At 49.3% G+C, this 27,830-nt stretch overlaps 1 protein-coding gene across 4 annotated transcripts in view; it reads left to right on the top strand.

Annotated features, from left to right (window-relative positions):
- SCARB1 (scavenger receptor class B member 1) overlaps positions 1-27,830 on the top strand; it is a 636,132-nt gene that overhangs the window by 14,694 nt on the left and 593,608 nt on the right. The window lies entirely within an intron of this gene.

Here is a 27,830-nt window from a genome sequence, read left to right as displayed (position 1 = left end):
GCCATGGAACGTTCCAGTGAATCTGGCCACCCGGCCTAGCCCAGCCATTGTAATAACATAAGATACCCAGCGAAACTCCCATGAGTAAGGACTATGCTCCTCAGAATTTCGAAGCTCTCAGTTCTCCTACTTTGGTCAACCGGTTCCCTGAGCAGCAATGGGTGAACACTGACAACCCCCCCTCCTACCCCCCCTATGAGATTGTTCGAGACGGCACCCAATAGTAAGACAGTATTGACATAAGGTTCCTACTTCCATTCGGTGTCCTCTGTGGGTAGGGCTGAATCCGAGATGGTCGGGAACCACTTCATCTGTCCGGGTAAGCGTTGGAGGGACAGTCCGGGGCGGACCTATGTCGCGCCATTAGAGGGGAGGATACCTCCTGGTCTAAGGTTTCCACTTGCCTGGCGCCGTCTTCACCCACTGCGATCCTCTGTTGATTTGACTGGTCCCTGCGTCTTTTGCTTCGAGGATATCGGGTCGGTCGGGTTCCCCACCCCCTCCGGCTACCGTGCCGCTCCCGGGGGGAGATAAGATGGTCCCCTCAGATCTCCAACCACTCCCAGGCCTCGTCGGGGGTTTCAAAGAAGTGGGCCTTCCCTTGTGCGGTTACCTTCAGCTTGGTGGAGCAAAGCAACATGTTCTGCAGGTGCATTTCACTGAGCTTCTGCTTTACTCCCAGGAAGGTATTTCTTTGCTCCTGAATCTGTCTAGTGTAATCGGGGTATATGGCTACTTTATTATTCTCATAGCACAAAGTCGGCGACTCGCTAGCAGGATACAATCCCTGTCGTGATAATTTTGAATTTTAGCGATTATTGCCATGGAGGAAGCCCCTGGGGGCAGAGGGGGGGACCAAGGCTCTGCGCATCCTCGCCACTACAAATGTGTCAGAGAGGCCCTTTGGGCATAGCTTGGGGCGTATCCAACCTTCCAGGAAGATTTCAGTCCTGCCTTCGTCTGCATGTTCAGGGATCCCCAGGACTCCGATATTGCTCTCTGGCACGCGGCCCACCGCCTCCTTAGACCTGCGCTCCAAAGCTCCCGTGGCTGCAGACATCTGAGCCACCTGAGTGAGGTCACCAGCACCTCTCCTTTTAGGCTTAGTATGTCCCCCTCGGCTGTGGTCACTTTATCTGCGACTTTACGTAGATCGGCTCTTAGTAGGTTAACGTCTATAGACAATGTCTTGATTTGCTTCTCCAGGGCGGTCCTTGAGCCCTGAATGGCCGCAAGAATCTCTGTGTGAGATGGTTCGCTGCTACCGTCGCCTTCTCCGCCAGGGCCTGTCTGTCTTGTGAGGCGCTGTGGGGGGGAGTCGCTGAGGGGTATACTGTGTTATTGTTTTGGAGACTGAGGAGCGAACCGATTTATCCTTGCCCATCTTTTGGCTGTTATAAGCCTCTGTGAAGAATGTTAGGACTCACTGGGCATTCCGGGTCTGTAATCCCCCACAGAGACCCCCCCCCCCTACCAAAGCCGGTCCACTAGCGCCCCTTGTGGCTGAGGCCGGTAGGGATTGCAGCCCACTTGCAACCTGTCCATTTGGGTTGTTTCGGCTGTCTGCCTCAGGAGAGGGGGCAGCTCGCGAGTTAAGAGCCCTCACCTCTGGTGCCTCTAGTGAAGCTCAGCCACGTGCACCGGACCACCAACACGGCCTCAAGGGCCAGTTCAGTAGAGTTCTGGAGACACGGGGGAGGATCTGCCGCTGGGTAGCGCAAACAGAGAGGTCCCCACAGGCAGTTGACCCACAGAACCACACTGGTGCTTCAACCAGTTGCGAATTCCCTAGAAAAACTGGGGGGTGGGAGGGGTAGGCCCAATGAAGTCAGCGAAGGCGGTTAGCTCCGTCCCCCCCTCACCTAGCGCTTTCCCCTCTGCACCCTCGTCACTGGTGCTGTCTGTCTTCAGACCCAAGGACTCCACCGAAGTTCAGGAGTTTCTTTTCCTTGATCCTGCATGTGAGCTCCGCCGGCTTTCCTGGGTGCAGGATCTGAGTCCGCGTGGCCCTCCCGAGAGGCTGGTCCGCCCAACAGCCCTGAAAAGGAGTGTCCCTCAGGGGTGGCGCTGCCTCAGGCGTGCGGCATGGGACCGCACTGCATCTTCATCTCGCAGGCTCCCCCCCCCCCCTCAGCACCAGTCATAAATTCAGGAGCTCCCCACTTTCAGGCAGGAGGATAACTCCAGGTCCACACAGCGGTGGTCTGTCCGCGTGGTCATGGGATTTAGGGGATTACCTGCTTCGGCATTGTCTCCTCTCCCCGCCCGATCTAACACGGCCTGGTAGAGCGGTGCGGAGAGCACCAGGGGCACAGACACCCCGGACATCAGCACCACCAGCAGGGATCGGGGCCAGTGCCCAGGCAAGAACGACTTCAGGGGAGGGCCCCAGAACCCAGGAGCAGCCCCACAGTCGAGGGAATCTTCTCTCCCCCGTGGTGCCTCACACTCCTCCCCAGGCGGAGGGATTTAGGATTTAGGGCCTCCTTCGCGGCAGCCCGTCTGCTCGACCGTGGCCCGCGGAGGAGTCTTCGATGCCGGTGGGGTTCTTCCTCTCACCGTCTGGCCAGAGACAGAGCTAAGCAGGGTGGGCAAGGAGCACTCGAGACCCAGGCTCCACAGCAGGCATCGGCATCGGCAGGGCTTGTGTCGAGACCCAGGACCCCTCCAGTGGATCAGGCCTCATCTCGGCCGCAGTACACTGTGGGGCGTCTTCATGACCGCTTGAACCCCCACCCCCCCCCCCCCCCGTGAACACTCCGGCGTGGGGGGAGCACAGCGGTGAGTGAAGTGCAGATCAAATAACCAGTCTTCACGCTGAATCGGCAAGTGCTACTGTTATATATATTTATTTAACAGCTGAAGAACACTGAAGAAAACATCGGTTACAGAACAAGCTCGCACGCTTGCAGCTGGCGAAAGGTCAGGAACTGCCTGTGACGTGCCTTAAGTACTTCCCCCAACATTCCATGTGACGTGAGAGTAAACTACCAATTAGATTACAGATTCCCGGCAAGTACACTAATTGGTAGACTGCAATAACCTTAAGCGGGATACAACATCTCCCTTTCATATCAAATAAACCTTGGAACACTATATATATATATCTGAAGCTTATAGATGTACATAGTTTGCATCAATACACAATAAAGTCTTTGTATATCCTTGGAAAGCGAGATACTCTTCCAGAAGAGGTGCTTTGCACATTCTCTTCTTGACTGTGACCCGAAACTTCATTTGCTAGTGGATTCCTGGCGCTTGAATTTTCAACTTCTACCTCGTCACCAGCGTATGTCTCACCTTGAGATGCATTGTATCTATCTCTCTCTAACGCTACATCTGACTCTGGATTTGAAGTTCGGTTGATAACACTCTCTCAAACTGAATCCTCACGCTCCATCTTCTCCCTTTGCTTGAATCTCAAATCCTTCTCTTTACTACTCAAATCATACCATACATTACTTTGATCATTATCTGCATTACTTCTTCTTTCTTTGTTAATTAAGTCTTTCTGCATTTCTTTTACTTTAACTACATCCGACTTGTGTCTCCAACCAAAATCTTGCAGAAGCACTGAACTGCTTGACACATCTTTAACTTCTCTTGGCTCATAAAACTTTGACTCTCCTTTATACTTTACAAACGGCTTCTTGAGCAACACCCAGTCACCAACAATGATGTCTTTTTCAACCGCTCTGTGAACTTTATCATGATATGCTTTAGATTTGAGTTGTTGGTCTACGATCCTGTCCTTTACTTTCAGCTCTGAATCTTTCACGCCAATTCCTTTCAAATCACTATCTTTTCTTAACACGAACCTTGGTGAAATTGAAGAGACACATTGTCTGCCCCCCATGAGAAAAAATGGTGAATACCCCGTCACACTGTTAGTTGTGCCATTGTATGCTTTGACTCTTTCACGAATGAACTCCTGTACTGGATATCCTGCTGCCAACGCTAATTGTATTCCTTCCTTCAAGAATCGGTTCACCCTTTCCACTTGTCCGTTAGATTTTGGCGAATAATATGGTGTTTTTTCCTGCACAATCTCATTATGTTTCAAAAATTTAACCATTTTTTCTGAGACTAATTGACTACCATTGTCTGATACCAAAATGTTTGGTAAAACTTCTATTGCAAAGCAAGCCTCCAAAAATTTAATTACACAGTCAGAGTCAATAACGGATACAAATTTGCAATAGATCCATTTGCTATAATAATCACTCAATACTATCAGATATTTAGAATCTTGTTCTAAAACATGTAATGGACCTGCAAAATCAATGGCCACTTTAACCCATGGTGCGTTAGGAATTTGGACCAATTGCATTTCTTGCACCCTTGTCTTCCAATGCTTGTCAGATTTAAGACAAATTACACAGTTATCAACAAACATGTTAACATCAGCATCTAATCCCGGACACCAATAATGCTCCTTTAACAATTTTTTTGTCATGGTAGATTCCAAATGGCTTTTATGTGCCTTGTCAATCAACTTCCTTCTTATTTTAGTTGGTGGAACTAACACATCTCCCCTTAAAACAAAACCCTGGTCAATACACAGCTCATTTGCCACCTGAAAATATGTCTTGAGATCTGATGAAAGATTTCTAATTGGTGGCCAATTGTTTACAATATAATACTTTACCTTTATCAACACTGGATCGTTGTCTATGTTTTCCAACCATTCTCCCTCATCCCCTACCTTTAAATCTTTGTTTACATCTTTTATACAAGACACAACCCATTCTGTGTTTTCCTCCACTCTTGGTTCATTAAGATTTAAAGGTAACCTAGATAAGCAGTCTGCTCTTACATTGCTTTTCCCTGAAATATGACTTATAGTGAACGTGTACTCTTGAAGCCTAGCCAAAAGTCTTACCAATCTGGCTGACAAATTACCCTTACCTCTTCCGTATCCATCCATTAAAAATGTTAAAGGTTTATGATCTGTTACAAGCTCAAATTGTTTACCCCACAAATACATTTTTAGCTTTTCTACTGCCCACACGCACGCGAGAGCTTCCCTTTCTATAGTGGACTTCTGCTTCCTGTAGTCGTCTTGAAATAAAAGCAATTGTTTGTGAATTACCTTTTACCTTTTGTGTGAAGACTGCACCGATACCAACCGAACTTGCATCCACCGTCACTATGTTGATTCCTTCTGGATCATATGGTTTCAATGAAGGTGCAGATACAATTTCATGTTTGACTTTTTCAAAAGCACCATTCTGACTCATAGACCATGCACATTTTTCACCTTTTCGCAACAGTGTGCGCAATGGTTCGACCACTTCCGAATAATTCTCAATAAATCGTGAATAGTATTCACTTAACCCCAAGAATGATTTTAAGGATTCCTTCTCATGTGGAACTGGTGCATCTTTTATAGCTCTTACTAAATCCAGTTTTGGCTTTATACCGTCTCTCCACTAATTATGTGGCCTAGATATTCAATTTCTGTTTGCAAAAACTTACATTTTTCTTTTGAAACCGTCATCCCTCTTTCATTCAGCCTATTCAACACTGAGTCTAGAACTTTGTTATGTTCCTCAACACTACTTGCATGAATAAGTATATCATCTTGGAATTTCTGTACTCCATCAATTCCTTTTAAAATGCATTCCATCAGTTTTTGAAATACACTTGATGATGACGCCAAACCAAATGGTAATCTTTAAACCTATACGCACCTAATGGTGTGATGAATGTCGTAAAATCTTTTGACTTTTCAGATAACTTGACTTGGTGATACGCCGACTTGAGGTCAATGAGGGAAAAATATTTTGATCCATTTGTTGCTGCCAAAATTTCTTGTATTCTTGGCAATGGAAAACAATCAACCACAATATTTTTATTCAACGACAATATTTTTATTCAACGACCTCAAGTCTGCGCATAAACGCACCTCACCATTTTTTTTTTTTTTATTAAAACAATTGCAGAAACCCATTCCGCCGAATCTGTTTGTTCAATTACTTCCTCCTTGACTAACTTTTCTAGAACTTTTTGTAAATCCGATTTAACTGACAAGGGAATTGATCTTACCTTGTGTTTTATCGGAATAGCACCACTCTTAAGCTTAATGTTATGTTCAAACCCATTTACACAACCAATTCTGTCTTCAAATAATGATGAATACTTGTTCAGCACCATATTTATGTTATCTGGAGAAGATACTACACTAACATCAGAAATTGAGCACACCCAATCATCATCCAAAATGATTGGGTCACTTGCACCAGGTTTTAAAATTTTTCCCAAACGAGCCAAATCCCTCCAACCAACTAAATTCCTTCCTCGTTCTGCAACATTACGTGAGAGTAAACTACCAATTAGATTACAGATTCCCGGCAAGTACACTAATTGGTAGACTGCAATAACCTTAAGCGGGATACAACAGTGAGCTGGATGGCGTCAAGAGTGTCACAGAACAGGATAAAATTAGGATCATTTGGCAGGCTGGCTGGGAGCCTAGAGAACTCCCGTCCAGTCGGCCATGTTGCCTGGCCACGCCCCCGTGTTTACTTGTTTTAACTTGCCTGTTTTTATTTTTTTTGTATCGGGTGCTGTCTGTTTGAGAAGAATTTATTTATTAAATAATGTGGTTTTAGAATTTTCATTGGCAGTGAAGTTACCATTTTAACCTGCATTTACATCCTTGGTTATTGTGATCTGCATTACATGTGTGTTCTTCTAGGGTGTTTTTTATTTTTTTTTATTTTTTTATTAACCGAATGAACATTGATGATGGAGTTGATAGAGTGGGCTGACCATGAGTGGAGCCTGCTCATCTTGTGTGGAGTGGGTTGACCTTGCGTGGAGTAAGATGGTTAACTTTGTGTGGGAAGAGCCAGTTGACCTTGTGTGGAATGGGTTGACCTTGCATGGATCGAGACAGTTTACCTTGTATGAAGAGAGCCAGCAGACCTTGCGTGGAGCCGGCTGACCTTGCGTGGAGCCGGCTGGCCTTGCGTGGAGCCGGCTGGCCTTGCGTGGAGCCGGCTGGCCTTGCGTGGAGCGAGCCACTGGCCTTGTATGGAGTTGGTTGACCTTCCATGGGTCGAGACAATTTACCTTAGATGGAGAGAGCCAGCAGACTTGCGTGGAGCCTCTGACCTTGCATGGAGCCTCTGACCTTGCATGCTTCGTGACTGGTCGCCGAGGCTCGGACCCGCGACTTCTGACCCGGATGGAATGGTCGGATATGATGGGCCTGACCCAAGAAGCGACTAACGCCTCTCCTCCGTCAGCAGCCCGTCTGTGGGAGGCCGTGACGTCACTTTGTAACTCCAGCAGCATCTGCACTGCTGCATTTCAGGAGACTGGACGGGTTCAGGCTGGGTGGCCCACCCCCATGACTGAAAAGGTTTCACCCCATTAATAGGTTCCATTCGCAGCTTCCCCTAAAGCCAGGGAGACCTTGAGAAATCTGCAGATTAAGCAGCAGCCTGCTGCCTCTTTCAGTACCGTTGGCACGCCTGCTGCCTCTTGGCACGCCTGCTGCCTCATTCGGTACCGTTGGCACGTCTGCTGCCTCTTAGTACCGTTGGCACGTCTGCTGCCTCTTTCAGTACCGTTGGCACGCCTGCTGCCTCTTGGCACGCCTGCTGCCTCTTTCAGTACCGTTGGCACGCCTGCTGCCTCTTGGCACGCCTGCTGCCTCATTCGGTACCGTTGGCACGTCTGCTGCCTCTTAGTACCGTTGGCACGTCTGCTGCCTCTTTCAGTACCGTTGGCACGCCTGCTGCCTCTTGGCACGCCTGCTGCCTCTTTCAGTACCGTTGGCACGTCTGCTGTCTCTTTCGGTACCCTTGTTACGTCTGCTGCCTCTTTCAGCACCCTTGGCACGCCTGCTGCCTCTTTCAGTACACTTGGCATGTCTGCTGCCTCTTTCATTACCGTTGGCACGTCTGCTGCCACACGCCTGCTGCCTCTTTCAGTACCGTTGGCACGTCTGCTGCCTCTTTCAGTACCCTTGGCACGCCTGCTGCCTCTTAGTACCGTTGGCACGTCTGCTGCCTCTTTCAGTACCGTTGGCACGCCTGCTGCCTCTTTCAGTACCGTTGGCACGTCTGCTGCCTCTTTCGGTACCGTTGGCACGTCTGCTGCCTCTTTCAGTACCGTTGGCACGTCTGCTGCCTCTTTCGGTACCGTTGGCACGTCTGCTGCCTCTTTCAGCACCGTTGGCACGTCTGCTGCCTCTTTCAGCACCGTGGGCATGCCTGCTGCCTCTTTCAGCACCCTTGGCACGCCGGCTGCCTCTTTCAGCACCCTTGGCACGCCTGCTGCCTCTTTCAGTACCCTTGGCACATCTGCTGCCTCTTTCAGTACCCTTGGCACGTCTGCTGCCACACGCCTGCTGCCTCTTTCGGTACCGTTGGCACGTCTGCTGCCTCTTTCAGTACCGTTGGCACATCTGCTGCCTCTTTTAGTACCGTTGGCACGTCTGCTGCCTCTTTCAGCACCGTTGGCACGCCTGCTGCCTCTTTCAGCACCGTTGGCACGCCTGCTGCCTCTTTCAGCACCGTTGGGCACGCCTGCTGCCTCTTTCAGCACCCTTGGCACGCCTGCTGCCTCTTTCAGCACCCTTGGCACGCCTGCTGCCTCTTTCAGTACCCTTGGCACGCCTGCTGCCTCTTTCATTACCGTTGGCACGTCTGCTGCCTCTTTCAGTACCCTTGGCATGTCTGCTGCCACACGTCTGCTGCCTCTTTCAGTACCCTTGGCACGTCTGCTGCCTCTTTCAGTACCGTTGGCACGTCTAATGCCTCTTTCAGTACCGTTGGCACGTCTGCTGCCTCTTTCGGTACCGTTGGCACGTCTGCTGCCTCTTTCAGCACCGTTGCCACGTCTGCTGCCTCTTTCGGCAAAGTTGGCACGTCTGCTGCCTCTTTCAGCACCGTTGGCACGTCTGATGGCTCTTTCAGCACCCTTGGCACGTCTGCTGCCACACGTCTGCTGCCTCTTTCAGTACCGTTGGCACGTCTGCTGCCTCTTTCAGTACCGTTGGCACGTCTGCTGCCTCTTTCAGTACCCTTGGCACGTCTGCTGCCACACGTCTGCTGCCTCTTTCAGTACCCTTGGCACGTCTGCTGCCTCTTTCAGTACCGTTGGCACGTCTGCTGCCTCTTTCAGTACCGTTGGCACGTCTGCTGCCTCTTTCGGTACCGTTGGCACGTCTGCTGCCTCTTTCAGTACCGTTGGCACGTCTGCTGCCTCTTTCAGTACCGTTGGCACGTCTGCTGCCTCTTAGTACCGTTGGCACGTCTGCTGCCTCTTTCGGTACCGTTGGCACGTCTGCTTCCTCTTTCAGCACCGTTGGCACGTCTGCTGCCTCTTTCAGCACCGTTGGCACGCCTGCTGCCTCTTTCAGCACCCTTGGCACGCCTGCTGCCTCTTTCATTACCGTTGGCACGTCTGCTGCCTCTTTCAGTACCCTTGGCACGTCTGCTGCCACACGCCTGCTGCCTCTTTCAGTACCGTTGGCACGTCTGCTGCCTCTTTCAGTACCGTTGGCACGTCTGCTGCCTCTTTCGGTACCGTTGGCACGTCTGCTGCCTCTTTCAGCACCCTTGGCACGTCTGCTGCCTCTTTCAGCACCGTTGGCACGTCTGCTGCCTCTTTCAGCACCGTTGGCACGTCTGCTGCCTCTTTCAGTACCGTTGGCACATTTGCTGCCTCTTTCAGTACTGTTGCCACGTCTGCTGCCTCTTTCGGCACCGTTGGCATGTCTGCTGCCTCTTTCAGCACCGTTGGCACGTCTGCGGCCTCTTTTAGTACTGTTGGCACGTCTGCTGCCTCTTTTGGTACCGTTGGCACGTCTGCTGCCTCTTTTGGTACCGTTGGCACGTCTGCTGCCTCTTTCGGTACCGTTGGCACGTCTGCTGCCTCTTTCGGTACCGTTGGCACGTCTGCGGCCTCTTTCAGTACCGTTGCCACGTCTGCTGCCTCTTTCAGCACCGTTGCCACGTCTGCTGCCTCTTTCAGCACCGTTGGCACGTCTGATGGCTCTTTCAGCACCGTTGGCACGTCTGATGCCTCTTTTAGTACTGTTGGCACGTCTGCTGCCTCTTTCGGCACCGTTGGCACGTCTGCTGCCTCTTTCGGCACCGTTGGCACGTCTGCTGCCTCTTTCAGCACCGTTGGCACGTCTGCTGCCTCTTTCAGCACCGTGGGCACGCCGGCTGCCTCTTTCAGCACCGTGGGCACGCCGGCTGCCTCTTTCAGCACCCTTGGCACGCCTGCTGCCTCTTTCAGTACCCTTGGCACATCTGCTGCCTCTTTCATTACCGTTGGCACGTCTGCTGCCTCTTTCAGTACCCTTGCCACGTCTGCTGCCACACGCCTGCTGCCTCTTTCGGTACCGTTGGCACGTCTGCTGCCTCTTTCAGTACCGTTGGCACATCTGCTGCCTCTTTTAGTACCGTTGGCACGTCTGCTGCCTCTTTCAGCACCGTTGGCACGCCTGCTGCCTCTTTCAGCACCATTGGCACGCCTGCTGCCTCTTTCAGCACCGTTGGGCACGCCTGCTGCCTCTTTCAGCACCCTTGGCACGCCTGCTGCCTCTTTCAGCACCCTTGGCACGCCTGCTGCCTCTTTCAGTACCCTTGGCACGCCTGCTGCCTCTTTCATTACCGTTGGCACGTCTGCTGCCTCTTTCAGTACCCTTGGCACGTCTGCTGCCACACGTCTGCTGCCTCTTTCAGTACCCTTGGCACGTCTGCTGCCTCTTTCAGTACCCTTGGCACGTCTGCTGCCTCTTTCAGTACCCTTGGCACGTCTGCTGCCTCTTTCAGTACCGTTGGCACGTCTGCTGCCTCTTTCAGTACCGTTGGCACGTCTGCTGCCTCTTAGTACCGTTGGCACGTCTGCTGCCTCTTTCAGTACCCTTGGCACGTCTGCTGCCACACGTCTGCTGCCTCTTTCAGTACCCTTGGCACGTCTGCTGCCTCTTTCGGTACCGTTGGCACGTCTGCTGCCTCTTTCGGTACCGTTGGCACGTCTGCTGCCTCTTTCGGCACCGTTGGCACGTCTGCTGCCTCTTTCAGCACCGTTGCCACGTCTGCTGCCTCTTTCGGCAAAGTTGGCACGTCTGCTGCCTCTTTCAGCACCGTTGGCACGTCTGATGGCTCTTTCAGCACCGTTGGCACGTCTGATGCCTCTTTTAGTACTGTTGGCACGTCTGCTGCCTCTTTCGGTACCGTTGGCACGTCTGCTGCCTCTTTCGGTACCGTTGGCACGTCTGCTGCCTCTTTCAGCACCGTTGGCACGTCTCCTCTTTTACAAACTTGGCAGCAGGCAGGTGCTGCTTAGAGTTCAAGTGTTTGTTTATTAATAAAAGTATGTGAATGTGGTGCATAGTGCAAAGGCTCATGGGGTTGGCTGCATTAGTAATTCACCCTGCTCTGACCTCCGATGCCTCTACCTAGTTGTTAAATTCAAATGATGCAGGAAAATGGTTCAAAGATGATTTATTCAGGAGACCCAGCACAGCACAAGTTGTAGCCTTTGTAGTTAGGAGAATGACCAATTTAGAATTCCACATATAATACAATTCTAAGACCTTCATGGGTTCCAAAAGAATCATAAGGATGAGGGAACATTTAAAGGGAAAGGATACTAATAGCAGAATACAACACATCTCCTTCCTTCAATAAATAAAAGGAATACTACTTATTTACAACAGAAAATAAGAGGCCTCATATAAACAGACCAAAACTAGAAATAAGAACAGAAGAGTAAAAACTGCGGAATGCCAGATGACTTCAGATCTGTGCACGGCATTGACGCATCGAGCAACTCTTCTGACATTCCACACTCTACCACCCTGAGCTATAACACTATTAAAATTGACTTTTACAACCTTAATAGGAGGTCCAAAATTAGAACCCCCCCCCTTTTTTTTTTTAGACCAGGTTTCCGTATTCTCACCCAATCTCCAATCACAAAAGATGGTTCTCTAACTTTCATTTTTAAGTCATAAAAATTCTTCATCTTATCTTGTTGTTGTTGTACTTTAAAGACACTTTTTTTTAAGTTTTCTTCAGAATCATCTTTAAAATTCCCAACCATTTTTTCCTTCATCCACCAAGGACAAATTTTAGAAGCAGGGTCTCTTCCTCTAAGAAGACGGAAAGGACTTTGTTCAGTAGTGGCATGAGGAGTTATACGGTATGCCCATAGTCTCGCTCTAAGAACACTTTTCCATTCCTTCCCTGACTTCCTAGCAGACTCAACCCCATCCTTAAGTACTCGATTGAATCTCTCAACCTGACCGTTCCCTTGTGGTTCGTAAAGAGCAGTAGTGCAGTGTTTTATGCCATGCAACTTAAAAAACTCTCCATCTCACAGGACTTAACCTGTACCCCATTATCGGTCACTAGTACTTCAGGAACACCTTCCCTAGCAAATACCTCCTTAAAAAATTCAAAAACAACTTGCGTGGTAGCATGATGAACAAATGTTACTTCTGGCGACTTAGAATGGTAATCGACGATCACCAAAGCAAAACGAGAATCTTGAGGCAAAGAATTGAATGGTCCTGACGCATCAAAAGCAATCTTCTGCCACGGATACTTAGGCCATGGTACAGGCCTCAGGGGAGCTGGAAAAGACTTCAACATCTTATCATTGTTAACACACTCAAAACATTCTCTAACGGTTCTTTCAACTGTTTTATCCAATCCAGGCCACCAAAAATTAGACCTGATCAGCCTCTTCATGGATGACATCCCAGGATGACCTGCATGTGCTAATTTCAAAATATTACTTCGCATACCTTCTGGAGGTACACACTTCCCATTTTTGAAAATCAGATCATTTTCAACAATCAAATCAGACGCAACCTGTGAAAAGGATTTAAGCTCAACTGGTATATACCGGTCTTCAGGCCAACCATTAAGGATAACATTCTTAAGAGCAACCCATGTCTTATCAGAGTTAGTACTATTGTACCATCCATTCTCAGAAATTCCAGAAAATTCTTGGGATACAAGATCTGTCACAGAGGAAATCATTTCTTCCTCCTGGGAAACTTCTGTTTCCTCAGTTCCTGGATTAGGCAAACGAGAAAGACAATCCGCAGTAGCATTATGCCTACCTGGTAGATACTCCACTGAAAAACTATATTCTTGCAACCTAGACATACGCCTACTAATCCTGGCTGTGGCATTCCACCCGCCCCCAGGAGATAGAATAGAAACAAGAGGCTTGTGATCAGTACGAAGTACAAATCTACTTCCCCCAAATAAAATTTTGGAAATGTTCAATTCCCTACACACATCCTAGGAGTTCCTTTTCTATAACTGAATATCTTCTTTCGGTCTCATTAAGGGTCCGGGAAGCGAAAGTCACACACCACTCATCCCTACCAGCTTTCTGGGAGAGAACTCCTCCCAACCCATTCATACTAGCATCTACTGTGACTATACAAGTTTTATTGATACAAAACGGCTTTAAGGTAGGAGCTTCATCAATTTCTTTCTTAATAAGTTGGAAAGCACTCTCTTGTTCTTGTCCCCAACAGAATTCTGCTTTGTTCCTAGTGAGCTTCCTCAATGGTTCCATTTTTGTGGCAAAATCTCTAATGAACTTACTATAATATTCACAAAGTCCAGAAAAGGACAACAACTTTTCCTTGTCATCAGGAGCTGGGGCATCAACAATTGCGTCAACTAAAGATTTCTTCGGAACAACCCCATTTCCTGACAACGTATGTCCTAAATACTCAACACTTTCACCAAACATCTTCCACTTCTCACGTTTCAGAGTCAACCCATTTCGCTCAAGACGACCACAAACTTCCTTAACATGCAGAGTATGTTTCTCAATATTAGGAGAGAAAACCTAAATATCATCTTGGAAGCACCTCACAGATCCTTCTAAGTCTTTAAACATGTGATACATCGCTCTTTGGAAGACCGACGCCGCAGAGGCTGACCCAAATGGCATTCTCTTAAACTGGAACAACCCCTGTGGCGTCAAAAAGGCAGTACAATTTTTTGATTCTTCAGTAAGAGCAATTTGGTGATAGGCGGAACGCAAATCGAATGTAGAAAATATTTTTGCTCCTTCAAGCATGGAAACAACCTCATTGATGTTCGGAAGAGGGTGGCAATCTACAACCAAATTTGCATTAAGTGCTCTCAAATCAATACATAATCTCAAACTTTTGTCGGCTTTCCTCGCAAGAACAATGGGAGAAACCCACTCAGAAGACTCCACTTCCTCTATAACAGGGGTTCCCAATCTGTGCGCCGCGGCACCCTGGTGCGCCTTTATAACTAAACAGGGTCGCCGCGAGCAGATGCTGTAAATAGTAATAATGTGCGTCCTCTCAGTCAAAGTCTCGGGAAAACTTTAAACTCAAATTACAGTTCCCATCATCCCGGGCGCGCTGAGATGCCAACAAATGCAACAGTGTGAAAGGCTGTTTGAACTCTGAGGCAGAAGCTGCAGCACATTGGTAAGGAGTATTTCAGTATTTCACTGCAAAATACACGTTATGTTTTTTACCTCGCAACATGAAACCAATTGCCTTGAATAGACACCAATAGAAAGTAGGTAGCATTACTCACACGCACAGTTTACTGCTGCTGTTTGTTAGTCATTTTAACTCCAGCTGCACACAAATTCCTGATTTTTGTTGATGGCTGAGTGAAATTGTTTCCGTCAGTAGAGAGCTGTGTCTTACAGGAGCCAATGGGGCTACAAATGTTCCATGCAGGCCTCGTGGACCAAGGGGGGCGTTTTGAAGGCCTGGGTTGGGGTGGATGGGGGATTCCAGCAAAGGTCTCAGCATGTTTCACAAATTCGGGGTGTGATGCACGTACTATGACACGCACCAATCATTTTATCTTCACATCAGAGTCAAGTCATCCCCACCATAGATGGTATCAGTGTTTATTTGGTAGCTGTGCATGTTGAGGGGGATTTGGGTATGATAAACTGCACACAAAAAATAGACACTTCCCTGCTAAGCTCCTAATTGTCCCAAGGATTGTATATGAACAGCAGGGCCTGGAGCTGTGTAGTGGACTGGACAGAAGGCTGTTTGCCAAAACGAGTTTCAGCTGGTGTGAAACTTAGCAGCATTGGGCCAGTGAGCCTAAAGCTATAGCTCTGTAGGTGGATGCTAGTAACTCTGAGTGAGCAGTCTGTAGAGCACACTCACGGAACTGAGCTACTTCTTGGCACTATGTGAACTTTGGTGTGGGTTTTGTATCTTTTTAAAAAATGCTTTGTTCAGAGCCAATGGAAATAAACACCCCGTAAAGTTAATAGCTTTTTGAGAGGCAAATGCTCTTTTGCTCAGTCTCGTACCTTCTCTTCTGAGAGTGCCAAGTTTTGCCACTTTTGCTTTTGTGCACAGACCACCGAGTACTGTACCCCTTCTGACCGATTTAGATGAAGAGTGACCTGTGTCCAAATTGAACTATCAACCCAAAGATGCAGTTACTTTCTCCAGGAACCAGTGATTCGATCATTCTCCCAGTATCTGTAACACACGCTGGCATTTGTACTTTGACTTGATAGCACTCAATTTATTTCTGGCCCATATGTATTTCGGTGAAAAATGTACTTTGTGGATTCTCTTTCTTGGCCCAGTCTGTCTGCAGACACTGAGCTTCCACCTCCATCATGCAGTTTGTCATAAAGCGCCCCATCGGAAATGTAGGTCATGCGCCAGTTGTTTAAGTGGTGTCCTGAACTGCAGCGCAACACACATTTTAGGCACCTTTTCTTAACAATTTTCTGATGAAAATTTTGGAGTGTTCTCTTTTTCTTACAACATAACATTTCGTCATTACTAACATAATGCTAGTTTGGGACCTTCAGTGCGCTTGATGCATTGCACAAAGGTGTCATGTCGTGTCTTGGCTCTGTCCAGTGGAGTTTTCATCCATTGGCTTTTTGGGTAGATTTATTCATGTCCACCTGAGTGCTTGCATTGAACTGGATGACAAATAATTTGCTGACTATACTACTCGACATTCACTCTACTGCTGCTGGCACGCTGCATTGGCAGATTAAAGCAAACTTGCGAAAGGTGTAAATGAGAAATATTTAAGTCATCCCCCACCCTTGGCTCCCTGGAATGAGCCCCTCTAGAGGCAATTTTTTTAAACGAAAGCTAGTTTTTAGAAATTTCAAATGCAGACCTCAGATTATTGTTTCTGGCTTACTTAACCAATTCAAGTTTTTCATTAAACAGCTGTCATATTTTTAATTTGTTACGTCTATGATTTATAATGCCGTCATCTGCTTCATCCCACTTATTTTCTGGGTGAAAAATGGAAGTAGTCCCAAAGCTGGGTTTACATCCCTTCACCCCCAAAAAAAAGTAAAATAATGGGGAGCCGTGGCCAACGGCCAATAGGTCAAGGGAGCCGTGGGTCAAAAAAGTTTGGGAACCACTGCTCTATAACATCTTCATCAATAAGATTTTGCAAAAGAACCTTCAGATCTTCTCTAACACATATAGGAACACATCTAAGTTTTTGTCTCACTGGACACGCTCCTTGTTTTAGTTTGATTTTATGGGAAAAATCTCTGAGTTTACCTAATTTATCTGAAAAGACATTAGGAAAGCTATTGATTATACTTTCACTCTCACTCTTGAAACTCCCATCACACTTAATATTAATGGTATCATTCATTTGGGACACAAGTAAAACAGGATCAGAACTTCTGGGATTAAGAATAATTCCCAAAGACCACTTGTCTCTCCCTCCCAGGACATTCACACCTTTGACAGCAACATACATTTTGATGTTTGCAGAGCGACCTTTAAATTCCACAACTGTCTCAACAAATCCATCCATGTCAATCACAGATCCATCGAAACCCTTAGCAACAATATCAGATCCCTTTAACCCATCCAAAGAAAATTTCCCTTTGAAACGATCTACAAACAGTTCCCTAGTAATTATAGTCCAAGGAGACCCAGAATCAGCCATCCACTCCAAATTTACATTCTCTATTCGTACATTACACTTTGGGGCCTTCGGATTATCCATACTACCTCCAACATTGGCTATGTATGAAAGCATTCCCCGCTCAGGATCTACTGCACTCCTGTCACTACAGTCACTATTAACGAAGGACTCTTTATTTTTTGTGTTCGCATTCTCCCTACTCCTAGGATCTCTACAGACTGATGCAAAATGACCTCGTCTACCGCATTTTTTACAATTTCTATTCAACGCTGGACATTTGGGAAGAGAAGCACCATGATTAGGACTTCCGCATCTAAAACAACGAAAAGTCTTATCAAACCTATTAAAATGTATTTGAATAATTTGATTAGTGGAACCAGACTGATTAAGTTCTGCACCTAACGATGTTGTTAATGATTCGGGATTGGCTCGTGTCACCTCACTCTTTACAGCACAAACCTCTTCAACGCTACCCTTGTTATCCTTATGTACACATTTGACCCACTTTTCAGATTGTTCCATTGCCTTGGCAGTGTTGATCACATCACTTAAATTAGGATCTCCCATGATCCAAAGTTGCTCTTGGATCTTCTTACTCTTAATGTGCACTAAAATTTGGTCACGAATCATCTCATCCTCGTCGCCAATTTTGTTAAATTCAAATGATGCAGGAAGCAGGAAAATGGTTCAAAGATGATTTATTCAGGAGACCCAGCACAGCACAAGGTGTAGCCTTTGTAGTTAGAAGGAGAATGACCAATTTAGAATTCCACATATAATACAATTCCAAGACCTTCATGGGTTCCAAAAGAGTCATAAGGATGAGGGAACATTTAAAGGGAAAGAATACTAATAGCAGAATACAACACAAGCCTCCACATCATGACCCCTCACCCGACTTCCAACCTTTCACATAACCTAAAAATAACTCCCCCCCCCCCCCCACCTGACCTCAGTACTCCCCCCCCCCCCCCCACCTGACCTCAGTACTCCCCCCCCCCCCCCCCCCACCTGACCTCAGTACTCCCCCCCCCCCCCCCACCTGACCTCAGTACTCCCCTCCCCCACCTGACCTCATCTTAATCTGCAGATCTCAGTGCTTCCTCCTAGCCTCAACATCATCAGCCTTCAGTGCACCTCCCTCGCACAGGGCGCCGCCCCTGGCGCCCCACCCCTCTCACAATGGTTCCCTCAGGCCCTGTCAGACTCTCGCCGGTGGCTGCAGCTCTTGTGCTCCCCCCGGACTTTTTGGGGGGAGTTCAAAGGCGCGTTTCCCATCACGTGACAATACTCTGGTTAACCTTCCCTCCCAGCCTTGAGTGTGAGCTGTGTGCAGAGGAGCACACCGTTGTGTAGGAGTCTAGCTGCCTGGAACTCTGTGCTATGCTGTGCAGGGGCCTCTTGGCACTCGGTGGTCATTATTGCCTTGGAGCTGTGGCTTTGTGTGATTGGTGTGCACTGCGGACACTATATGCACTAGTGCATAGGGCTGGTGGCTCCACAGTGCATACACCACAATGTTGTCCAGGAGGGTGCTGGTGATGTTTGCACAATGGACGCCACACAGTTGTCCAGGAGGGCGCTGGTGATGTTTCCACAATGGACGCCACACACGGTGTTTGCACAATGGACGCCACACACTGTTGTCCAGGCTGGTGCTGGTGATGTTTGCACAATGGACGCCACACACACTGTTGTCCAGGAGGGCACTGGTGGTGTTTGCACAATGGACGCCACACACACTGTTGTCCAGGAGGGCACTGGTGGTGTTTGCACAATGGACGCCACACACACTGTTGTCCAGGAGGGTGCTGGTGATGTTTGCACAATGGACGCCACACAGTTGTCCAGGAGGGCGCTGGTGATGTTTTCACAATGGACGCCACACACACTGTTGTCCAGGAGGGCACTGGTGGTGTTTGCACAATGGACGCCACACACACTGTTGTCCAGGAGGGTGCTGGTGATGTTTGCACAATGGACGCCACACAGTTGTCCAGGAGGGCGCTGGTGGTGATTGCACAATGGACGCCACACACACTTGTCCAGGGGGGTGCTGGTGATGTTTTCACTATGGACGCCACACACACTTGTGCAGGAGGGTGCTGGTGATGTTTGCACAATGGACGCCACACACACGTGTCCAGGAGGGCGCTGGTGGTGATTGCACAATGGACGCCACACACACTTGTCCAGGAGGGCGCTGGTGGTGATTGCACAATGGACGCCACACACACTTGTCCAGGAGGGCGCTGGTGGTGATTGCACAATGGACGCCACACACACTTGTCCAGGAGGGTGCTGGTGATGGTTGCACAATGGACGCCACACACACTTGTCCAGGGGGGTGCTGGTGATGTTTGCACAATGGACGCCACACACACTGTTGTCCAGGAGGGCACTGGTGGTGTTTGCACAATGGACGCCACACACACTGTTGTCCAGGAGGGCACTGGTGGTGTTTGCACAATGGACGCCACACACACTGTTGTCCAGGAGGGTGCTGGTGATGTTTGCACAATGGACGCCACACAGTTGTCCAGGAGGGCGCTGGTGATGTTTTCACAATGGACGCCACACACACTGTTGTCCAGGAGGGCACTGGTGGTGTTTGCACAATGGACGCCACACACACTGTTGTCCAGGAGGGTGCTGGTGATGTTTGCACAATGGACGCCACACAGTTGTCCAGGAGGGCGCTGGTGGTGATTGCACAATGGACGCCACACACACTTGTCCAGGGGGGTGCTGGTGATGTTTTCACTATGGACGCCACACACACTTGTGCAGGAGGGTGCTGGTGATGTTTGCACAATGGACGCCACACACACGTGTCCAGGAGGGCGCTGGTGGTGATTGCACAATGGACGCCACACACACTTGTCCAGGAGGGCGCTGGTGGTGATTGCACAATGGACGCCACACACACTTGTCCAGGAGGGCGCTGGTGGTGATTGCACAATGGACGCCACACACACTTGTCCAGGAGGGTGCTGGTGATGGTTGCACAATGGACGCCACACACACTTGTCCAGGGGGGTGCTGGTGATGTTTGCACAATGGACGCCACACACAATTGTGCAGGAGGGCGCTGGTGGTGATTGCACATGGACGCCACACACACTTGTCCAGGAGGGTGCTGGTGACGTTTGCACAATGGACGCCACACACACTTGTCCAGGAGGGTGCTGGTGATGTTTTCTCAATGGACGCCACACACACTTGTCCAGGAGGGCGCTGGTGTTGATTGCACAATGGACGCCACACACACTTGTCCAGGAGGGTTCTGGTGATGTTTGCACAATGGACGCCACACACACTGTTGTCCAGGCTGGTGCTGGTGATGTTTGCACAATGGATGCCACACACTTGTCCAGGGGGGTGCTGGTGGTGTTTGCACAATGGACGCCACACACTGTTGTCCAGGAGGGTGCTGGTGGTGTTTGCACAATGGACGCCACACACACTGTTGTCCAGGAGGGTACTGGTGTTGTTTTCTCAATGGACGCCACACACTGTTGTCCAGGAGGGTGCTGGTGATGTTTGCACAATGGACGCCACACACACTTGTCCAGGAGGGTGCTGGTGACGTTTGCACAATGGACGCCACACACACACTGATGTCCAGGAGGGCGCTGGTGGTGGTTGCACAATGGACGCCACACACTGTTGTCCAGGAGGGTGCTGGTGGTGTTTGCACAATGGACGCCACACACACTGTTGTCCAGGAGGGTGCTGGTGGTGTTTGCACAATGGACGCCACACACTGTTGTCCAGGAGGGTTCTGGTGATGTTTGCACAATGGACGCCACACACACTGTTGTCCAGGCTGGTGCTGGTGATGTTTGCACAATGGATGCCACACACTGATGTCCAGGAGGGCGCTGGTGGTGTTTGCACAATGGACGCCACACACACTTGTCCAGGAGGGTTCTGGTGATGTTTGCACAATGGACGCCACACACACTGTTGTCCAGGAGGGCGCTGGTGGTGTTTGCACAATGGACGCCACACACTGTTGTCCAGGAGGGCGCTGGTGACGTTTGCACAATGGACGCCACACACACTTGTCCAGGAGGGCGCTGGTGATGGTTGCACAATGGACGCCACACACACTTGTGCAGGAGGGTGCTGGTGACGTTTGCACAATGGACGCCACACACACTTGTCCAGGAGGGTGCTGGTGATGTTTGCACAATGGACGCCACACACTGATGTCCAGGGGGGTGCTGGTGGTGTTTGCACAATGGACGCCACACACACTGTTGTCCAGGAGGGTGCTGGTGGTGTTTGCACAATGGACGCCACACACTGTTGTCCAGGAGGGCGCTGGTGATGGTTGCACAATATACGCCACACACACTTGTGCAGGAGAGTGCTGGTGACGTTTGCACAATGGACGCCACACACACTGATGTCCAGGAGGGTGCTGGTGGTGTTTGCACAATGGACGCCACACACACGTGTCCAGGAGGGCGCTGGTGGTGTTTGTACAATGGACGCCACACACACTTGTCCAGGAGGGTGCTGGTGGTGTTTGCACAATGGACGCCACACACTGATGTCCAGGACGGGTGGCTCCACAGTGCATACACCACCGTGTTGTCCAGGAGGGTGCTCGGGCCTCGTTACTGTCGGGGCCGGAATGCCTCCACCTCATGCCAGCCCGGGCGAGCGCCACACGTGCCCCCACTGGTAGACCTCGTGCACGTGGCTAGCTCCTTGAAGCTGCTTTAGGACCGTGGCTCTTTGGGGGAAGAGTCCCCCCTCTTGACTCCCCGACGTCCCCTTCTGAAGCGCGCTCAGTTCTTGCATCCTGTGCCCACCCTCTTCCAGGGGTGCGGACAGATGCCCGTTGCCTCGTGGCACAGAGCCATCCCTGTCCATTAAGGCGCTTTAATCCGGCCTGTGCTGGCATTTCCTGTTGTGCTGGCCCGTGCAGCAGCGGGGCACTGGTGGACGTGTTCACCGCCTGCACGTCTATCCCAGGGGCTCCTGCCCCGGACGTCCGGTTGAGGGTTCAAGCTTCGCCCCCCTCCCCCCCCCCTTCCCCCCCGAAAGCTTCAAGCCTCCGTAACCACCCTTTGCTTCCCTTGGTGGGCTCGTTTGGTCAACCACAAGGACATTAGATGAATGTTTAGGAAACAAAAGAGGAAATGGGCCTATTTCTGACTTGTAATTTAAACAAGCATTGGCAAAGCCAGTAGGTCTCGCCTTTGGGACCTTTGTGCTTAGGCAATGGTTTTAGCGATGCTGATTGTACAGCGTCCCCCATGCTGAGCAGCAGGTCTAAAGGGGACCCCAAAAATGTGCTCTGATGTGTCGGGGGGAGGGGGGGGGGATTATTCTGTAGGTGTGCGCGCAACATATATGGTTGCACCTTCGAAATGACAGGGCCTTTTTTTTCTTTTTATGTATAGACTCCAATTGGAATGGTAAATAAAAAACAAAGCCCAGTGCCTACACTTTTTTTTTTTCCTCTTTTTTTTTTTTTGATTGGGGGAGCCGCATAGAAGGCACTCATTACACTATTTTGACAGTAATAATATGGACAACATTCCTGGATCCGTCTACTGACACTTGTAATAATGTACATTAAATAGTCCTGAGGAATTGATTGGCTGACTCCCAGATCATGAACACGTGTTGGCTGGCTAGAATCAACTGTTTGAAACCTCGAATAAAGGAGGCTGTGTGTGTACAGTACATACATTGGGATTTGTGAGAGCTCACGGGTATGATTGGAACGACTTGGCCTTTGTCCTATTTGTGGAGCAATGGGGGGAGGGGGAGGGGGGGGGGGTTCTGCCCACATTTGGTGCGCACCGGCCGTGGATTCCGAAGTCTTTGGACACTTGGATACCCTAAGAGCCGGGCCGAACCGGGCCACCAAATTGTATAAAACACAACATGGAGGTGGTTGGGGGTGAGGCACACGGCAACAGAGAGCAAATTGGAACGTGAAGGAGGGAGAGAGCAGTAGCTGAAAGAGACAGCTGGAAAACACATGCCATTTCATGGAGTGCTAAAACAAAAAAAGTTGTGATTCAAAAGTGAGCAATGGAAGATCCAAATAATACATCCATTCTCCAGGGTTGGGACAAACACAAGAAGCGGAAGTAAAACTCACTCCAGTTGATCAATAAAGAGTAAGCAGATGAGTGATAGTGAAGCCAATCACTGGTAAGCAGTGAGTGATAGTGAAGCCAATCACTGGTAAGCAGATGAGTGATAGTGAAGCCAATCACTGGTGAGCAGTGGGTGATAGTGAAGCCAATCACTGGTAAGCAGTGGGTGATAGTGAAGCCAATCACTGGTAAGCAGATGAGTGATAGTGAAGCCAATCACTGGTGAGCAGTGGGTGATAGTGAAGCCAATCACTGGTAAGCAGTGGGTGATAGTGAAGCCAATCACTGGTAAGCAGTGGGTGATAGTGAAGCCAATCACTGGTAAGCAGTGGGTGATAGTGAAGCCAATCACTGGTAAGCAGTGGGTGATAGTGAAGCCAATCACTGGTAAGCAGTGGGTGATAGTGAAGCCAATCACTGGTAAGCAGATGAGTGATAGTGAAGCCAATCACTGGTAAGCAGATTAGTGATAGTGAAGCCAATCACTGGTGAGCAGATGAGTGATAGTGAAGCCAATCACTGGTAAGCAGTGGGTGATAGTGAAGCCAATCACTGGTAAGCAGTGGGTGATAGTGAAGCCAATCACTGGTAAGCAGTGGGTGATAGTGAAGCCAATCACTGGTAAGCAGTGGGTGATAGCCAATCACTGGTAAGCAGATGAGTGATAGTGAAGCCAATCACTGGTAAGAAGTGGGTGATAGTGAAGCCAATCACTGGTAAGCAGTGGGTGATAGTGAAGCCAATCACTGGTAAGCAGTGGGTGATAGTGAAGCCAATCACTGGTAAGCAGATTAGTGATAGTGAAGCCAATCACTGGTGAGCAGATGAGTGATAGTGAAGCCAATCACTGGTAAGCAGTGGGTGATAGTGAAGCCAATCACTGGTAAGCAGTGGGTGATAGTGAAGCCAATCACTGGTAAGCAGTGGGTGATAGTGAAGCCAATCACTGGTAAGCAGTGGGTGATAGCCAATCACTGGTAAGCAGATGAGTGATAGTGAAGCCAATCACTGGTAAGCAGATGAGTGATAGTGAAGCCAATCACTGGTAAGAAGTGGGTGATAGTGAAGCCAATCACTGGTAAGCAGTGGGTGATAGTGAAGCCAATCACTGGTAAGCAGTGGGTGATAGTGAAGCCAATCACTGGTAAGCAGTGGGTGATAGTGAAGCCAATCACTGGTAAGCAGTGGGTGATAGTGAAGCCAATCACTGGTAAGCAGATGAGTGATAGTGAAGCCAATCACTGGTAAGCAGTGGGTGATAGTGAAGCCAATCACTGGTAAGCAGTGGGTGATAGTGAAGCCAATCACTGGTAAGCAGTGGGTGGCCTCAAAGCCCATTGTAAACTGTCAACCAATCTTTTCTGCCAAAAGACAGCTCGCGCTGTTTGGTGCCATAGACTTAGGAAAGGCACACTTTCATCTGACACCCCTGTATCGTGATTTTGGAAGTAGGGATTTCGGCAAATAGACTCCAGTACAGCCCTAGAGATGACCACTGTAAGCTGGCAGCTCCATGGTGTGGGAGTCGGGATAGGGGCTGGAGGGCTGGAGGTGGGGGGGGCACGCAGCCGGGTCGAGATCTGATATCATTTCATTGCTATGTCACGTCATGGCGCTTCTCAAGATGGCTGCCGTACCTATGGCGTTATCCACACTTCTCTCCATGGCCGCTCGTCAGGTGGCCGACAACACCAGCCAGTCACAGCAGAGGTACCATACTGTTATTAAGCTAGTAAGGCGCTTCTCGGCATGGCCCCAGCACTTCGTAACCGGTGGCTATACTAGTAGTGGAAGTGCCAGTACCCTCAGTAGGGCTGTGGTGCTACAGCGGCCTATCAAACGAAGGGTTGATTTTAGAAACTTCTGCCTAGAACACAAAGCCTTGAACGGATGCTACCCGCGTAGCCTTTTCTTCCTCCACCGTCCAACCAGACTCCGTAGGTTGAGAATCCTTTTTAAAAAAATCTTCTTCATTCATTTTTCATTGAATGAACCACGACGGAGCAGTGTGCCCGCCACACAACAAATTGCACCACCCTAAAGTCCAGCACAGTACAGACAGGTCAATCCATGGCGGGTGTACAGTCCTCCCACCTGCCCTCACATTCTGGACACAAGCAGCAGCCTCATCAGACTCTGGGCCCCCCTCTGGGCCCCCCTCTGGGAGCCCCCCCTCTGGACCCTCTCTGGGCCCCCCTCCGGGGCACCTTCCTGATCCCTCCTGCTATTGATAGGAGCTGGTGGAGTCAAGGTGTGTTCACTGGTTGGAGATTCCCTCCCTCCCGGGAGACCCACTGCGCCCTCCAGCCCTCCAACAAAGCTGTCCCGCAATCACACCCATGTCTTCAGGTCCTCATGCCGTCCCGTCTAGACCGTTCAATCGACTCCTCTTCCGACAGGATCCATCCCTTAACATCTTTGTGCCATAATGTAACTTGGGGCTCCTGCTACTCAACCCTTCCGCGTGCTAATACCAGCTCTCGATTCAAGAATGTAGGCTGCATCCCTCTCCCCACTCCCAGGAGACTTGCAGCGGGCCAGGCTCGAATGGAAGCCCGTAACCGCCGCCAATGTAGCAAAGACAGACTCCCAGTAAAGCCGCACAGGGGGGCAGTTCCAGGCTAAGTGTAGGAATGGGGCTTTCTCCTTCCGACACCTGGGACGCGCGGGATTCCTCCCTGCATAAACCGGACCCTTGTATCAGTCATCCAAGCTGACTTCTCCCTTCACCCTCCGCGGGGAGCCTCGCCCTATAAGGCTCTGTACATATGTGCTAGGGTGTGTTGCGAGGTACCTAATTGTAGAATAACCGTCAAGGACCTGCAGGAAGCCGTCCTCATGTTGGAGGAACTGACAAGGGCCCACCCCAAACATATCTTGGGGGGGAAAAAAGAGAGACACTCGGGTACACATCCCCAGGGTCTCGGAACCCCCCCTCCCACCCTCTAGTCATTGTCTCCGGTATCTGTTTAAATGACTGGCGCACCCACAAACTCTGAGTTCTGGCAAAGGGAGGCCTCCGGACCACCCTTTTTAGGTCTTGCCTGGCGTTAGCAGCGTGTATGCACTGCTCTCGCCATGGAAGGGCTTCTTGTTAGGTCTTGCATGGCGTTAGCAGTGCGCTTGCACTGCTCTCACCATGCAAGGGCTTCTTGGAATCAATACGGTTCCAGAAGTTGTGTCGCTGCTCTGCCTGCAATTTTGATTTGTGCGCTTCGTTTTGCATCATGGATTATGCAAAACACAGTGTAATGATTGCACCGGAGGCAATCGTTACACTGAGGGTTGCCACCCTGTCCGCTTTTGGCCTCGTCCACTGTGATTGGATCTTTTACTTGCAGAGGGACACGGCCTCCTTCAATTACTCGGTAAGCACTATATTTGTTAATTTTTGTAAGTTACATGCGCGGTCCGCGAGCACTATATATATATATATATTTTTTTTTAAGTTTCAGTGTGTGTTGTGTCAGGTAGGGAGGGGCAGCGGAAAGGGGGCAGGGCTGCACTTCTCCTGACGACTAGCATTTTCCTTATTTCTGTTGTAAGGAGCTGACTTGTCATGGTGACACTTCGCTTGTTTTTTTCAAACTTTGAACACGCCGGCTTCCTTGAACTCTGGCTCCGTCGCGCTGTGATGTTTTTTCTGGAGAAACTCTCTGGTCTTCATTTTAGAAGAGCAGAAAGACGAGACTTGGCCCCTCATTAAATATGCTTTAAAGGACTTTTGGAGCAGTAAGTACGAACAAGCTGTCTGTTTTTCACTTGCAGTTTTAGGAGTCTGTGATCTGCTCAGCCAGAAAGGATTTTAATACGCATGTGGATATCAGACATTCTTTCTGAAGTTTAAATACGCTTGATATTTACATAGTGCTTGGCATCGTAGTGTTTGTTTCTAAGCACCATAAAACGTTCACGTGCTTGGCACCAGGCAGATGACAGGTTGGTTGCTCCTGTCAGGACGCGACTGATTGATCCGCAGGTCACAGCAGATGTCAGCAGCGAGCCGTCAACTTGTCCGAGCATTCGAGCCCACGAAAGTGACTTTTATTTCAGAAGGTTTATGTCAAGCAGGGGCACTATCGTTTCTAGTGACAACGAGACGGGCCATCTCCTCCAAGCAGTTGTCTTGCACATCTGCTTTCAGCTGTTTTCATTTCAATAACGCTTGTACCTTACTGTATGCAATGTACATTCTGGCTGGCAATCATTTTCAGCGCCTGTAAGTGGCATGTGAGCGCTATAAAAGCAACATCTTCAATGAATGAATGAACCAGAGAATTTACCATTGATGGTTGGAGGTGGGTCAGCTAAAACGGTGCTCGGATGAGTTTATTCATCCTTTTTTAATCATTACGTGATCGTCAAAATGACAAAACGTGTACAGCGTTCCTCACATTCCAGCTAGATTTCTTCCTGGGGAATACTATTACGTGCATGCTAATTACATTACTGGTGATACCTAAAGTCCTTAGAAGCCTCCACCAGCACGTGAAACACTATATTAGTGAATGCACTAAAGTTCCTGGATGCCAGATCTCGGCAGTAGGTAAGGGTAAAAGGGGTTAAGCCAAGGGCAGGGTTCCCACCCACTCCCTGTACCAGAGTCGGGTTGTTAATGGGGTGAAAGCATGACGGAGATGAGACTGGCACATCACTCTTTAAAGGTTGATTCACTTCAGTGGTGTGATGGTGTTTATTCGCTCCACAATGAAATATCTGAATTTGGTTCACTTCTGATTTGATTACCCACTCGAGTGTCTCT

The sequence above is a fragment of the Triturus cristatus genome, chromosome 11, assembly GCF_964204655.1.
Source record: "Triturus cristatus chromosome 11, aTriCri1.1, whole genome shotgun sequence".
Lineage (NCBI taxonomy): Eukaryota > Metazoa > Chordata > Amphibia > Caudata > Salamandridae > Triturus > Triturus cristatus.
This window is presented reverse-complemented; position numbering and strand designations above follow the sequence as displayed.